This window comes from Meles meles, chromosome 5 (assembly GCF_922984935.1).
Source record: "Meles meles chromosome 5, mMelMel3.1 paternal haplotype, whole genome shotgun sequence".
NCBI lineage: Eukaryota > Metazoa > Chordata > Mammalia > Carnivora > Mustelidae > Meles > Meles meles.
The window spans coordinates 124,932,664-124,947,818 of NC_060070.1; the positions used below are offsets into that span (position 1 = coordinate 124,932,664).

At 44.3% G+C, this 15,155-nt stretch overlaps 1 protein-coding gene across 6 annotated transcripts in view; it reads left to right on the forward strand.

Moving 5' to 3' along the window:
* LOC123942645 (saoe class I histocompatibility antigen, A alpha chain-like) overlaps positions 1-15,155 on the forward strand; it is a 60,830-nt gene that overhangs the window by 37,189 nt on the left and 8,486 nt on the right. The gene's annotated exons all lie outside the window — the stretch shown is intronic.

Here is a 15,155-nt window from a genome sequence, read left to right on the forward strand (position 1 = left end):
ACATTACTACTGACCTCCACATGGGATTTGCTTTCACGGTTTTGTTTTCTCTCCAAGATCCCATCCAAGTTGCCTCATTGAGTCCAATCTTGGCTCCTTCCGGCTCCTCTGGCTGCGACCATGTCTCAGACTGTCCTTGTTTTTCATGACCCTGACATGTTTGAGGAGATGGTTCGGGTACTTTGTAGACTGTCTCTCATTGTGAATCAGGCTGACTGAGGCTGTGGGGTTTGGGAAGACCACACCTGGGCAGGCCATTCTCCACACAACATAGCAAGAACATACAGTGATCACTCGCTCATCATGGATGACGTTGACCTTCACCCTCTGGCTGAGGTCGTCTAATCCAGATGCTCCCTGTGAAGTTCCTTCTTTGGCTTTGTCCCCTTCCATAAAGTAGTCTTTGGAAGGAAGTCAGGATGTGTAGCCCACAGCTGAGGGCTCTTCCCCTGGGACAATTTGCATGCAGGTTGTTGTGCAAACATGAGTTCTCTAATGAGTTAGGTAAATACGTTACAGGGGGATCAGAAGCTTGGGTGCTTAGTCTGTGTCTGACTTTATAAGAACCTGCTGACAGTCTCCCACAGCGGCTGTGCTATTTTGTATACCCGCCATTAGTGACTGAGGCTTTCTGTGGCTCCCTCTCCTGGTCAGCACGTGACACTATCAGTGTCTGGATTCCCACCATCTAACAGTGTGTGATGGCAGATCACTGTTGTCACTTGCATTTCCCTGATGACACCTGCTGCTGAGCATCTTTTCATGTGCTTATTACCCATGACTGTATCTTCCTGGTGAGGTGTCTGTTCAGAGTTTTGCTCCATTTTTTTAATGAGTTGTTTTCTTATAGTTCCTTTTTAAGTATTTTATGAATATTCTAAAAGAACTATTTTATCACTTATATGATTTGCAAATATTTTCTACCAGTCTGTGGTCACAGCTTGTTTCCTGTTATAACATTAGAGCATACGTGTTATTTTTTGACACATGACAAGTGGCTGACTATGACAGATTTTGGGTAGAGAACTTGGGTGACTAGGGGATGAGGTGTTACCACATGACTAGTTTTGTACATTTCTGAGTATTGTATTATTTTATATGTGCATGAATAAGGTTTTCAAAAATAAATGACTTTAATACCCCTATGCCTGACAGATCATCCTCAGACCATGACTGAAAACTCAGGTTCTGATCTTCCACTTTATGACCAATCATCTTTTCACTGAACTATTTTGCCTTTATATTTCAATTTCTAAAGCAGGTGGTATAGATTATATGGAGGAATTCTCACACTAAAATACCTTTAAATGCCATGTAACATAGAAAACCCATGTCTTAAAACCATTAAAACTGACAAGATAGTAATAAATGAAATTATGAGCACACCCTAAAAAGAAGGGAAAGACTCTGCTTGGCCCCCTAGAGAGTAGGGTCCTGAGACATAGAGCAAAGGCTCTGTATCCCCTGCCCAGAGTGCAGACAGGCAGGCCCAGACTTTCCAGCTCTGTGCCCTAAGCTGCTGAATTTCCTACCATCTCCTTCCCTTTTAAAGTGTAAACAAAGCCTTAACATTCTGATTCTGATATTTACATATGACCTACTATATATGATGTCATGTCTATTCACTGCAGAAAAATTACAAATGGTAAAAGTCATAAAAGTAAAAAGATGTAATTCTCACCCCTGAGGTGTTTTGTTGCACTTGCTTCTAGTCTCTTATCTAACCTCCTACTGCTCGAAGTCTCTCTCTCTAAAGTGACGAGCTCAGGAGCCCCAGCCCCACCCTCTCGAGATGCCATTTCCCCAGTCACCTTCCTGTCACCCTCCTGAGAGGGCTGCCTCTCCCTTCATCCTCCCTCCTCAGCCTCCTTCACTCCCTCCCTGTTCCCCTCTCTGAGGTGATGAGCTCATTTGCTCCTCACTCAGAAAAGAAGGACTCTGGAGAACCTCACCCTCACCATTGTCCTCCCACCTCTGCACCTGTGTCCTCAACTTCTAAGCAATGATGGGGGAGGGGCCCATCCTGCCTCGGGCTGCCCCTCCACGAGGGCACACATGGCCCCTCACTTACCTGCATCATGCATTCCCCCTCCCTCCTGGCTCTGCTGTTCCTCCTACAAACATGCAGGTTGACTCTCATTCAACAACATGAAACAAAACTAAATAAATCAAAACAAAATCATCCCATAAAAACCCAACACTTGACACCATGACTCCTCCAACTCCTGCCCCATCTCTATGGCCTCTGTGCATCTCACTCCCCATGTTGTCTTTGTAGCAAATGGATAGAGGGACAGAGTCCTAAAAAGTCAAATATGTCTGCAGTACTTGATGTTAAGACGGATATCCTCAGGGGCACATGGCTGTCTCAGTCAGTGCAGCACGTGACTCTCAATCTTGGGTTTATAAATTCCAAACCCTTGTTGCATGTAGAGATTACTTAAAATTAAAATCTTAAAAAAAAAAAAAAGACAGACGTCCCCATGCTTCCATCCCCCCATTTCCTGAATCTCAGAGACCACCTGCTTTAGTTCTTCTGGCTGATTCTCTGATTATTGCTTCTGTGCCTCTAAGTGGCCTGCTTCTCAGACTCCTTCTCTGGTCTTCAGGTTTATGTGTCCTCTTGAGTGAATTGGCTCCTCTTTCACACTCTCCCATCTGCCTCATATAATTATTTGATAATTTCGATGAGCTCAATGTGCAGTCTTTGCATGATTAATGACCATGAAATGCTAATCACAACTGAGCATTTAGTAGACTATAACTATGATTGCTTCCCTGAATTTACTTTTTATTTTCACTAGAGTATATAAATATCTTATCACCTCATTTCCTTAGCTTTTGTTGTGCTTTTTTAAATTTTTTTTTTATTTTTTATAAACATATAATGTATTATTAGCCCCAAGGGTACAGGTCTGTGAATCGCCAGGTTTACACACTTCACAGCACTCACCATAGCCCATACCCTCCCCAATGTCCATAATCCCACCACCTTCTCCCTATCCCCCTCCCTCCGGCAACCCTCAGTTTTTTTTCCTGAGATTAAGAGTTTCTTATGGTTTGTCTCCTGCCCTTCCTACCACCAAAACCCCCACATTGCATGTCCACTTTCTCATATCAGGGATATCGTATGATAGTTGTCTTTCTCCAGTTGACTTATTTCGCTAAGCATAATACCCTCTAGTTCCATCCACATTATCACAAATGGCAAGATTTCATTTCTTTTTATGGCTGCATAGTATTCCATTCTGTATATATACCACCTCTTCTTTATCCACTCATCTGTTGATGGACATCTAGGTTCTTTCCAAGGTTTGGCGATTGTAGACATTGCTGCTATAAACATTCAGGTGCACGTGCCCCTTCGGATCACTACATTTGTATCTTTAGGGTAAATACCCAGTAGTGCAATTGCTGGGTCAAAGGGTAGTTCTATTTTCAACATTTTGAGGAACCTCCATGCTGTTTTCCAGAGGGGTTGCACCAGCTTGCATTCCCACCAACAGTGTAGGAGGGTTCCCCTTTCTTCGCATCCTTGCCAGCATCTGTCATTTCCTGACTTGTTAATTTTAGCCATTCTGACTGGTGTGAGGTGGTATCTCATTGTGGTTTTGATTTGTATTTCCCTGATGCCGAGTGATGTGGAGCACTTTTTCATGTGTCTGTTGGCCATCTGGATGTCTTCTTTGCAGAAATCTCTGTTCATTTCTTCTGCCCATTTCTTTTTTTTTTCAATATTTTATTTATTTGACAGAGAGAAATCACAACTAGGCAGAGAGGCAAGCAGAGAGAGAGGAGGAAGCAGGCTCTCCGCAGAGCAGAGACCCCAATGTGTGGCTCGATCCCAGTACCCTGGGATCATGACCTGAGCTGAAGGCAGAGGCTTTAACCCACTGAGCCACCCAGGCACCCCCTCTTCTGCCCATTTCTTGATTGGATTATTTGTTCTTTGGGTGTTGAGTTTGCTAAGCTCTTTATAGATTTTGGACACTAGTCCTTTAACTGATATGTCGTTTGCAAATATCTTCTCCCATTCTGTCAGTTGTCTTTTGGTTTTGTTAACTGTTTCCTTTGCTGTGCAAAAGCTTTTGATCTTGATGAAGTCCCAATAGTTCATTTTTGCCCTTGCTTCCCTTGCCTTTGGCAATGTTCCTAGGAAGAAGTTGCTATGGCTGAGGTTGAAGAGGTTGCTGCCTGTGTTCTCCTCAAGGATTTTGATGGATTGCTTTCTCACATTGAGGTCCTTCATCCATTTGAGTCTATTTTCATGTGTGGTGTAAGGAAATGGTCCAGTTTCATTTTTCTGCATGTGGCTCTCCAATTTTCCCAACACCATTCGTTGAAGAGGCTCTCTTTTTTTCCATTGGACATTCTTTCCTGCTTTGTCAAGATTAGTTGACCATAGAGTTGAGGGTCTATTTCTGGGCTCTCTATTCTGTTCCATTGATCTATGTGTCTGTTTTTGTGCCAGTACCATACTGTCTTGATGATGACAGCTTTGTAATAGAGCTTGAAGTCCAGAATTGTGATGCCACCAACCTTGGCTTTCTTTTTCAATACTCCTTTGACTATTCGAGGTCGTTTCTGGTTCCATGCAAATTTTAGGGTTATTTGTTCTTTAATTTCTTTTTGTTGTCTGATTGCTGAGGCTAGGACTTCTAGTACTATGTCGAATAGCAGTGGTGATAATGGACATCCCTGCCGTGTTCCTGACCTTAACGGAAAAGCTTTCAGTTTTTCTCCATTGAGAATGATATTTGCGGTGGGTTTTTCAAAGATGGCTTTGATAATATTGAGGTATGTGCCCTCTATCCCTACTCTTTGAAGGGTTTTGATCAGGAAGGGATGCTGCACTTTGTCAAATGCTTTTTCAGCATCTATTGAGAGTATCATATGGTTCTTGTTCTTTCTTTTATTAATGTATTGTATCACATTGATTGATTTGCAGATGTTGAACCAACCTTGCAACCCTGGAATAAATCCCACTTGGTTGTGGTGAATAATCCTTTTAATGGACTGTTGGATCCTATTGGCTAGTGTTTTGGTGAGAATTTTTGCATCTGTGTTCATCAAGGATATTGGTCTGTAATTCTCTTTTTTGATGGGATCTTTGTCTGGTTTTGGGATCAAGGTGATGCTGGCCTCATAAAATGAGTTTGGAAGTTTTCCTTCCATTTCTATTTTTTTGGAACAGTTTCAGGAGAATAGGAATTAATTCTTCTTTAAATGTTTGGTAGAATTCCCCTGGGAAGCCGTCTGGCCCTGGGCTTTTGTTTGTTTGGAGATTTTTTTTTTTTAAGATTTTATTTATTTATTTGAGAGAGAGAGAGATCACAAGTAGGCAGATAGGCAGGCAGAGAGACAGGGGGAAGCAGGCTTCCTGCTGAGCAGACAGCCCGATGTGGGGCTCGATCCCAGAACCCTGAGATCATGACCTGAGCCGAAGGCAGTGGCCTAACCCACTGAGCCACCCAGGTGCCCCTGTTTGGAGCTTTTTGATGACTGTTTCAATCTCCTTACTGGTTATGGGTCTGTTCCGGTTTTTTATTTCTTCCTGGTTCAGTTGTGGTCTCTTCAGTTTATATGTCTCTAGGAATGCATCCATTTCTTCCAGATTGTCAAATTTGTTGGCATAGAGTTGTTCATAATATGTTCTTATACTTGTTTGTATTTCTTTGGTGTTGGTTGTGATCTCTCCTCTTTCATTCATGATTTTATTTATTTAGGTCCTTTCTCTTTTCTTTTTGATAAGTCTGGCCAGGGGTTCATCAATCTCATTAATTCTTTCAAAGAACCAGCTCTAGTTTCGTTGATTTGTTCTATTGGTTTTTTGGTTTCTATTTCATTGATTTCTGCTCTGATCTTTATGATTTCTCTTCTCCTGCTCGGTTTAGGGTTTCTTTCTTGTTCTTTTCTAGCTTCTTTAGGTGTAGGGTTAGGTTGTGTATTTGAGACCTTTCTTGTTTCTTGAGCAAGGCTTATACCACTATATATTTTCCTCTCAGGACTGCTTTTGCTGTGTTCCACAGATTTTGAACCGTTGTGTTTTCATCATCAAATTTTTCCATGAATTTTCTCAATTCTTCTTTAATTTCCTGGTTGACCCATTCATTCTTTAGAAGGATGCTGTTTAGTCTCCATGTATTTGGGTTGTTTCCAAATTTCCTCCTGTGGTTGAGTTCTAGCTTCAGAGCATTGTGATCTGAAAATAGGCAGGGAATGACCCCTATCTTTTGATACCGGTTGAGACCTGATTTAGGACCCAGGATGTGATCTACTCTGGAGAATGTTCCATGTGCACTAGAGAAGAATATGTATTCTGTTGCTTTGGGATGGAATGTTCTGAATATATCTGTGATGTCCATCTGGTCCAGTGTGTCATTTAAGGCCTTTCTTTCCTTGTTGATCTTTTGCCTTGATAATCTGTCCATTTCAGTGAGGGGAGTATTAAAGTCCCCTACTATTACTGTATTATTATTGATGTGTTTCTTTGATTTTGTTATTCATTGGTTTATATGGTTGGCTGCTCCCATGTTAGGGGCATATGTATTTAAAATTGTTAGATCTTCGACACCGTCTTTGGGGTGATCCGTGGTGGACGTTTTGAGGGCAGCTGACCTGCAGCCTGCGCGTCCCGGACCGCCTCCCATGGAAGCCTGAGCCGGCCGTGTAGCTTTCCCCCTTTGTCTCATAACCATGTCCACCAACGAGAATGCTAATTCACTAGCTGCCCGCCTTAATAGATTCAAGAACAAGGGGAAAGACAGTACAGAAATGAGGCGGTGTCGAATAGAAGTTAATGTGGAGCTGAGAAAAGCTAAGAAGGATGACCAGATGCTGAAAAGGAGAAACGTAAGCTCCTTTCCCGATGATGCTACCTCTCCACTGCAGGAAAACCGCAACAACCAGGGCACTGTAAATTGGTCTGTTGATGACATTGTCAAGGGCATAAATAGCAACAATTTGGAAAACCAGCTCCAGGCTACTCAAGCTGCTAGGAAACTGCTTTCTCGGGAAAAACAGCCCCCCATAGACAACATAATCCAGGCTGGTTTGATTCCAAAATTTGTGTCCTTCTTGGGCAGAACCGATTGTAGTCCCGTTCAGTTTGAATCCACTTGGGCTCTCACTATCATTGCTTCCGGGACATCAGAACAGACCAAGGCTGTGGTGGATGGAGGCACTATCGCAGCATTCATTTCCCTGTTGGCATCTTCCCACACCCACATCAGAGAACAGGCTGTGTGGGCTCTAGGAAACATTGCAGGTGACGGTTCAGTTTTTCGAGACTTGGTTATCAAGTGTGGTGCAGTTGAACCATTTCTGGCTCTCCTTGCGGTTCCTGATATGTCATCGTTAGCATGTGGCTACTTACGGAACCTTACTTGGACACTTTCAAACTTTTGTTGCAACAAGAACCCTGCACCCCCGCTAGATGCCGTCAAGGAGATTCTTCCTACCTTAGTTCGTCTCCTGCATCACGACGATCCAGAGGTCTTGGCAGATATCTGCTGGGCCATCTCCTACCTGACAGATGGTCCAAATGAACGGATTGAGATGGTTGTGAAAACAGGAGTTGTGCCCCAGCTTGTAAAACTTCTAGGAGCTACTGAATTGCCCATTGTGACTCCTGCGCTAAGAGCCATAGGAAATATTTTTACTGGGACAGATGAACAGACTCAGGTTGTAATAGATGCTGGAGCACTTGAATGAATCCCAAAACTAATATTCAGAAGGAAGCCACGTGGACAATGTCAAACATCACAGCTGGCCACCAGGACCAGATTCAGCAAGTTGTGAATCATGGATTAGTCCCATTCCTTGTTGGTGTTCTCTCTAAGGCAGACTTTAAGACACAAAAGGAAGCTGTCTGGGCTGTGACCAACTATACAAGTGGTGGAACAGTTGAACAGATTGTATACCTCGTCCATTGTGGCATAATAGAACCATTGATGAACCTCTTAACTGGGAAGGTTACCAAAATTATTTTGGTCATTCTGGATGCTATTTCCAATATCTTTCAGGCTGCTGAGAAATTAGGTGAAACCGAGAAACTTAGTATAATGATGGAGGTTTGGACAAAATCGAGGCTCTACAAAACCAAGAAAATGAGTCTGTGTACAAAGCTTCATTAAACTTGATTGAGAAGTATTTCTCTGTAGAGGAAGAGGAAGATCAGAATGTTGTGCCAGAAACTACCTCTGAAGGCTATACGTTCCAGGTTCAGGATGGCCCTGCTGGGACCTTTAACTTTTAGCTTGTACAGCCGACGTAGAACGTTGTTTGTGGTGTGCTCTGTTTGGTAGACGTTTGTCTTACTGTTTCTCTATTTATTGTAGCACTTTTTACAACAAAACTCTACTTGACCAGTTCCAAACTGTACCAACTGTATGAAGCTCGTCCTCCCAGTGGGTTTCTGATTTCTATGTGGAATCTCCTCTCTTGCAGTGTCTGTAAATAAAGATTAAATTCCACCCTTTTCTTTAAAAAAAAATTGTTAGATCTTCTTGTTGGACAGACCCTTTGAGTATGATATAGTGTCCTTCCTCATTTCTTATTATAGTCTTTGGCTTAAAATCTAATTGATCTGATATAAGGATTGCCACCCCAGCTTTCTTTTGATGTCCGTTTGCATGGTAAATTGTTTTCAACCCCCTCACTTTAAATCTGGAGGTGTCTTTGGGTTTAAAATGAGTTTCTGGTAGGCAGCATATTGATTAGTTTTGTATTTTTATCCATTCTGATACCCTATGTCTTTTTATTGGGGCATTTAGCCCATTTACATTCAGGGTAACTATTGAGAGAGATGAATTTAGTGCCATTGTATTGCCTGTATGGTGACTATTATTGTATATTGTCTCTGTTCCTTTCTGATCTACTACTAGGCTCTCTCTTTGCTTAGAGGACTGCTTTCAATATTTCCTGTAGAACTGGTTTGGTATTTGCAAATTCTTTCAGTTTTTGTTTGTCCTGGAAGCTTTTTATCTCTCCTTCTATTTTCAATGATAGCCTAGCTGGATATAGTATTCTTGACTATAGGTTTTCTCCTTTAGTGCTCTGAATATATCATGCCAGCTCTTTCTGGCCTGCCAGGTCTCTGTGGATAAGTCCACTGCCAATCTAGTATTTTTACCATTGTATGTTACAGACTTCTTGTCCCGGGCTGCTTTCAGGATTTTCTCTTTGTCGCTAAGACTTGTAAATTTTACTATTAGATGATGGGGTGTGGACCTATTCTTATTGATTTTGAGGGGGTTCTGATGCTTGTTCCCTTTGCCATATTAGGGAAATTCTCTCCAATAATTCTCTCCAATATACCTTCTGCTCCCCTCTCACTTTCTTCTTCTTCTGGAATCCCAATTATTCTAATGTTGTTTTGTCTTATGGTATCACTTATCTCTCAAATTATCTCCTCATGGTCCAATAGTTGTTTGTGTCTCTTTTGCTCAGTTTCTTTATTCTCTGTCCTTTGGTCTTCTATATCACTAATTCTCTCTTCTGCCTCATTTATCCTAGCGGTAAGAGCCTCCATTTTTTATTGCACCTCATTAATAGCTTTTTTTATTTCAACTTGTTTAGATTTTAGTTCTTTTATTTCTTGAGAAAGGGCTTTTATTTCTCCAGACAGGGTTTCCCTAATATCTTCTATGCTTTTTTCGATCCTGGCTAGAACATTGAGAATCATCATTCTGAACTCTAGATCTGACATATTACCAATGTCTGTATTGATTAGTTCCCTAGCCTTTGGTATTGCCTCTTGTTCTTTTTTTTTTGTGTGTGTGGTGAGTTTTTCTGCCTTGTCATTTTGTCCAGATAAGAGTATATGAAGGAGCAGATAAAATACTAAAGGCATGGCAAAGACCCCAGGAAAATGTGCTTTAACCAAATCAGAAGAGACCCCAAGTCATGGGAGGGAAGGAAAGGGGTAAAAAGAAGTTCAGGAAAAAAAATTTAAAAATAAAGAAAAAATATAAAAAAGAAAATATAGGGACGCCTGGGTGGCTCAGTTGGTTAAGCAGCTGCCTTCGGCTCAGGTCATGATCCCAGCATCCTGGGATCGAGTCCCTTATCGGGCTCCTTGCTCGGCAGGGAGTCTGCTTTGCCCTCTTACTCTGCCTGCTGCTATGTCTGCCTGTGCTCACTCTCTCTCTCTAATAAAAAAGAAATATATATATATATATATATATATATATATATATACATACATAAGACTGGTGACTAGAACAGGGTCACCCACTTAATTTTGGGAGTATTTTGGTCTCTCAGAAGAAACTACCTCCCAAAATTTCAAAGAATGAAAAATATATATAAGGGTAAACACAATGAAGGGATGGAATGTATAAGGGTAAGCACAATGAAGGGATGGAATGTGACTATAAAGATGAAAAAAAAATTTTAATTTCTAAAAAAGGGTTGATAAGGTAAGTTGGTTGAAAAGAAAAAGAAAGTGGAAAGAATTTGCTAAGGCTGGAGATTAGAACAAGCCTGGTGCTAGACTTAGGATGTATTTTGATCTATTAGAAGAAGTTGTACCCCCAAATTTTTCAGAAGATAAAACCCCTATATGTACACAAAAAATAAAGTTAGATACAACGAAGGATAAAATATGACTATAATAATGAAGGTTCAAAAAAAGATTATTTTTTATGAAAGTATTATTACGATAAACTAGTTTTAAAAAAGTTAAAAGAGGAGGGGCGCCTGGGTGGCTCAGTGGATTGAGCCGCTGCCTTCGGTTCAGGTCATGATCCCAGGGTCCTGGGATCGAGCCCCACATTGGGCGCTCTGCTCTGCAGGGAGCCTGCTTCCTCCTTTCTCTCTGCCTGCCTTTCTGCCTACTTGTGATCTCTCTCTCTATCAAATAAATAAATAAAATCTTTAAAAAAAAAGTTAAAAGAGGAAAGGGTAAAAGTTTTTAAAAAATTTTAGTAGAAGAAAAAAATAAAATTAAAAAAGTTTATTAACTTTGCAATACTAAAGAATCATGGGGAGAAAGCCTTGAATTCCACGCTTTTCTTTCTCCTCTAGAATTCTGTTGTTGTCCTTGGTAAGTCACTTGGTCTTGGCTGGATTTCCTATTGATCTTTGGGAGAAGGGGCCTGTTGTGTGGATTCTCAAGTGTCTTTGCTGGAGGCAGAATTGCACCACCCTTACCAGGGACCAGGCTAAGTAATCCGCTCAGGTTCCCTTTCGGGAGCTTTTGTTCCCTGAACGCTTTCTGTAGAGTTCCGGAGAACAGGAATGATAATGGTGGCCTCCCAGTCTCCAGCCTGGAGGAGCCGAGAGCTCGGAGCCCCACTTCTCAGTGCGCCCTCAGAGAAAAGCCCTCAATCACTCCCGTCTCCCTGGCCTCCAGCTGTGCTCCGAGTTCACCCAGCCTGTGACCAAGCGTCTCTGTCTCTGGCACATAGCTCCACCTGGGGTCTCCATACCCTGCAGATCCCTGAGCTTTTCCAGAGGAATCTCCCCGAATCTTGTGGGGACCCCACTCACAGAGCAGCTGCCTGTCCTACGGATTATGGTTCAAGGTGACCCTGAGTTGAGAGCTCACTCCTCAGCTCTGTCTCTCTAGCCAGCTTCCCTGCTCTAATACTTGTGAGCTCTGTGACACTCAGACACCCCCCAATCCTTCTGCGATCCCACGGGACCTGGGGCCACACTGTCCCTGCATGGGCTTCACCCCGGTTTAGCCTCTGGAGTGATATCCCTCAGTGGAGCAGACTTTTAAAAGTCCTGATTTTGTGCTCTGTTCCTCCACTGCTTGCCAGGACCGGCCACTGCCCCCGCGGTCTATCTTCCTGTCCCTTTGGATTCACTTCTCCGCCGGTCCTATCTTTCAGAAAGTGCTCGATTTTCTGTTTCTAGAATTGTTGCTCTTCTTCTCTCCGATCTCCTGTTGGATCTGTAGGTGTTCAGACAGGTTTGATAAGCTATCTAGCTGATCTCCTGCTAGCTGATGTCATCTCAGCCTGTTACTTCTCCACCATCTTGACTCTGTTGTGCTCTTTTAAATCCTTACCCCAACCCCTTACCCCATGAAGGGTAAACCTTCATGAACATACTCAAGCCCATCCACTCCTATCCCATCTTCATGTCTGTGCAGCCATCTGGCCCACAGCCCTCAGTACTGCCCCAAGGGGAGGGGATGCCTGCATCCCTGGGGCAGGGCTGACACCCAGACCCCCTGCAGCTCCTCCTGGGGGAACTAGGCCTCTCTCCTGCTGGCTCCCTGTGGCCGGGATCCCATGTGCTCCCCTTGTTTGGTTTTCTCCATCATTTGTCCAGCTTCACTTACTAGTGTCCTGTGGAAGGGGGGGCGGAAAGTAGGACAGAAACTCTCACATCTGAGGAGACTTTAGGCCACCTTGTCCTGAGTCACATGGTGATGTGACAGAGACTCTGTGCTGGACAGAGTTGTCCTCAGGATGTGAGGGCCTTTGTCATATCTTCTAGCCCCCAGGCCTGTGTTTGTTGCCTCATGGAATTTTCAGATGTCTGCCCTTCCATTCTCTTTCTGGGGCACCTGGGTGGCTCAGTTAGTTAGGCAGTCTTTGGTTCAGGTCATGACCTTAGGGTCCTGGGATTGAGCCCTGTGTAGGACTCCCTGCTTAGTGGGGAGCCTGTTTCTCCCACTCCCTCTGCCGCTCCCCCTGCTTGTGCTCTCTTTCTTTCAAAGAAATAAATTAAATCTAAAAAAGAAAAGAAATGAACAGGTCTTCTCTCCTGCTGCCATCACCCTCCTTTCTCCCCATTATACAACTTTGGGGAAGGACAACTATGATCATCCAATGTATTCCTTCAATAATTCATTTCTATGGTCATATTGTTATTTCCCCACAGCTCTTTCCTGTTCTATGATCGTACAGCACTGTGTGGAGTTGTGTTTTTGTTTCACATCCATATGCCTGTTGCATCCTGTAGATGTGACTGATCCCAGTGGTAGGGACCCTGCTAGGTCTCCTGATTTCTGCTTTCGTGATATCATGAATTTTTCCACACAGCACTCATCTCAGGAGTGACTTACTTTTCCCTCTGTCATTTCTGCTCCATGCTCCTCTCCCATATGACCCTGCCAGTGTCCTGTCACCAGGGTGTTGCCCTTGTTCTGTGATGTAGCTCCAGAGGCCAACTGATCCTGAGTCCCTGGAGGCCTCAGTATGTCCACTGGATGATGGACTTTAGTGTGATTTGAGCAGCTGAGTCACATTGATCCTTAATGTCCTCCTAGGCTCTGAGCTTAGCAGCCTCCCATCACAGAACATTCTGGAACACTGCAACAGCTCACTTGCATGGAGTCCCCAGTCATACCTGTAAGGGCCTGGTTGGCCAGAGGGAGTCATTTTGTGTTTATGTAGTGAACTTAGATTGACCCCACCCCTCCCAGCGGAACTTACTTGCAAAGCCTAGATACAAGGGCGGGTCAGGCCAGGTGAAGACATCCAATCAGTGGGGAGCACATATATCTACTAGGGTAAATTGAAATTCAATTGGCCACCTCTGTGTTACCTAGCAGTTTTTGTCTGTGTGTGGCAGAACTAGCATGACTGTGCAGTTTTCTCTGTGTATTGCAATCCCATTGGCCACCTGTGTGTGGGCGGGTCTCAACCACCTCTATAAAAGCTGGTCTGTGAGGCTGCAGGAGGAGACATACCAGGAGTGCCGTTGTCGGGTAGGGGAGCCATTGGAAGCAGCCTCAGCAGCCTCGTCGCCTCAAGCAGCAGTAGCAGCAGCGCCGCAGCGAGCGGCCCAGCAGCGCCTGAGCAGTAGCACCACCAGCAGCAGCAGCACCGCCGCGTGCGAGCAGTAGCACCAGCAGCAGCGCCGCCGCACCCCGAGTAGTAGCACCAGCACCAGCAGCAGCAGCAGCAGCGCAGCTACAAGCGGCCTTGCCGCCTCGAGCCATAGCACCAGCAGCAGCGGCAGCGCCACCACGAGCGGCCTTGCCGCTCCGAGCAGTAGCACCAGCAGCAGCAGCGCTGCTGGGAGCGACCTCGCCGCCTCGAGCAGCAGCGTCCTCGCCCGCCCAGCAGCAGCTTTGCCAGCCGGGGAGCAGCCTCGCCAGCCAGGGAGCTGCCTCGTCATCGGGAGTGGCCTCACTGGGGGGGGGCAGCACTGCCCGAGCGTCATGAGCATCACTGGGCAGCGGCCTTGCCAGCTGGGCAGCAGCCTCGGCATCATCTGGAAGCGACCTCATCAGGGAATGGTGCCAACAGGAGTGCCGTCATTGGGTAGGGGAGCGAGCCATGGGGTAGCAGTGTTGTCGGGTAGCGGGAGTCGTTGGGTAGCGGGAGTCGTTGGGTAGCGGGAGTCGTGGGGTAGGGGGAATCGTCAGGTAGGGGTAATCATTGGGTAAGGGAAGTAATTGGGGTTGGTGTCCTGGTCGTCGTCGCCTCTTTGTAAGAGATGGCCCTGACTGTTTGGTTGATTTTCGATGCTTGGCATGAAATAAAGCTTTGCTTGACTTTTGCTTTGTGTCAGTCTTGTTCCTTTGATCACGGACCCTAACAATACCCACCTCCTGATGGACAGGGAACAATGATAGATAAGACAACAAGTCCTCAGAGAACAAACCTTCTCCATACCCTGTTTGCACAAAGGGATCCTCTATGGGGTGCCTCCTGGGTTTGCTTTCATGAAGAACTGTGGCCCTCTCTTTAAATCACTTGGTGATTATCCCAGAGACATGTTACTGTTCTACTATTTGCACTTACCATCATCATACTGTTTATAGCATTTACATAATTTCCATTCTTTTCTCTATAAATAAATAAGTCCAGAAACATCTTTGAAAATATACTTTTGAGAATATATTTGTTTTTCTCCTCAGGAAAATCCTCAAAGAAAATGTCTGTGTCCAATACAAGCACATTTCATTTGTAGAGACAATTCAAAGCCCCCTTTAAAAATTGTATCCCAGGGGCGCCTGGGTGGTTCAGTGGGTTAAGGCCTCTGCCTTCGGCTCAGGTCATTATCCCAGTGTCCTGGGATCGAGACCCGCATCAGGCTCCCTGCTCAGTGGGGAGCCTGCTTTCCCCTCTCTCTCTGCCTGCCTCTCTGCTTACTTGTTATCTCTGTCAAATAAATAAAATAAAATTTATTTAAAAGAAACATTGTATCCCAGTGTTCACTCCCATCAACCTTTATGACAGTATTTT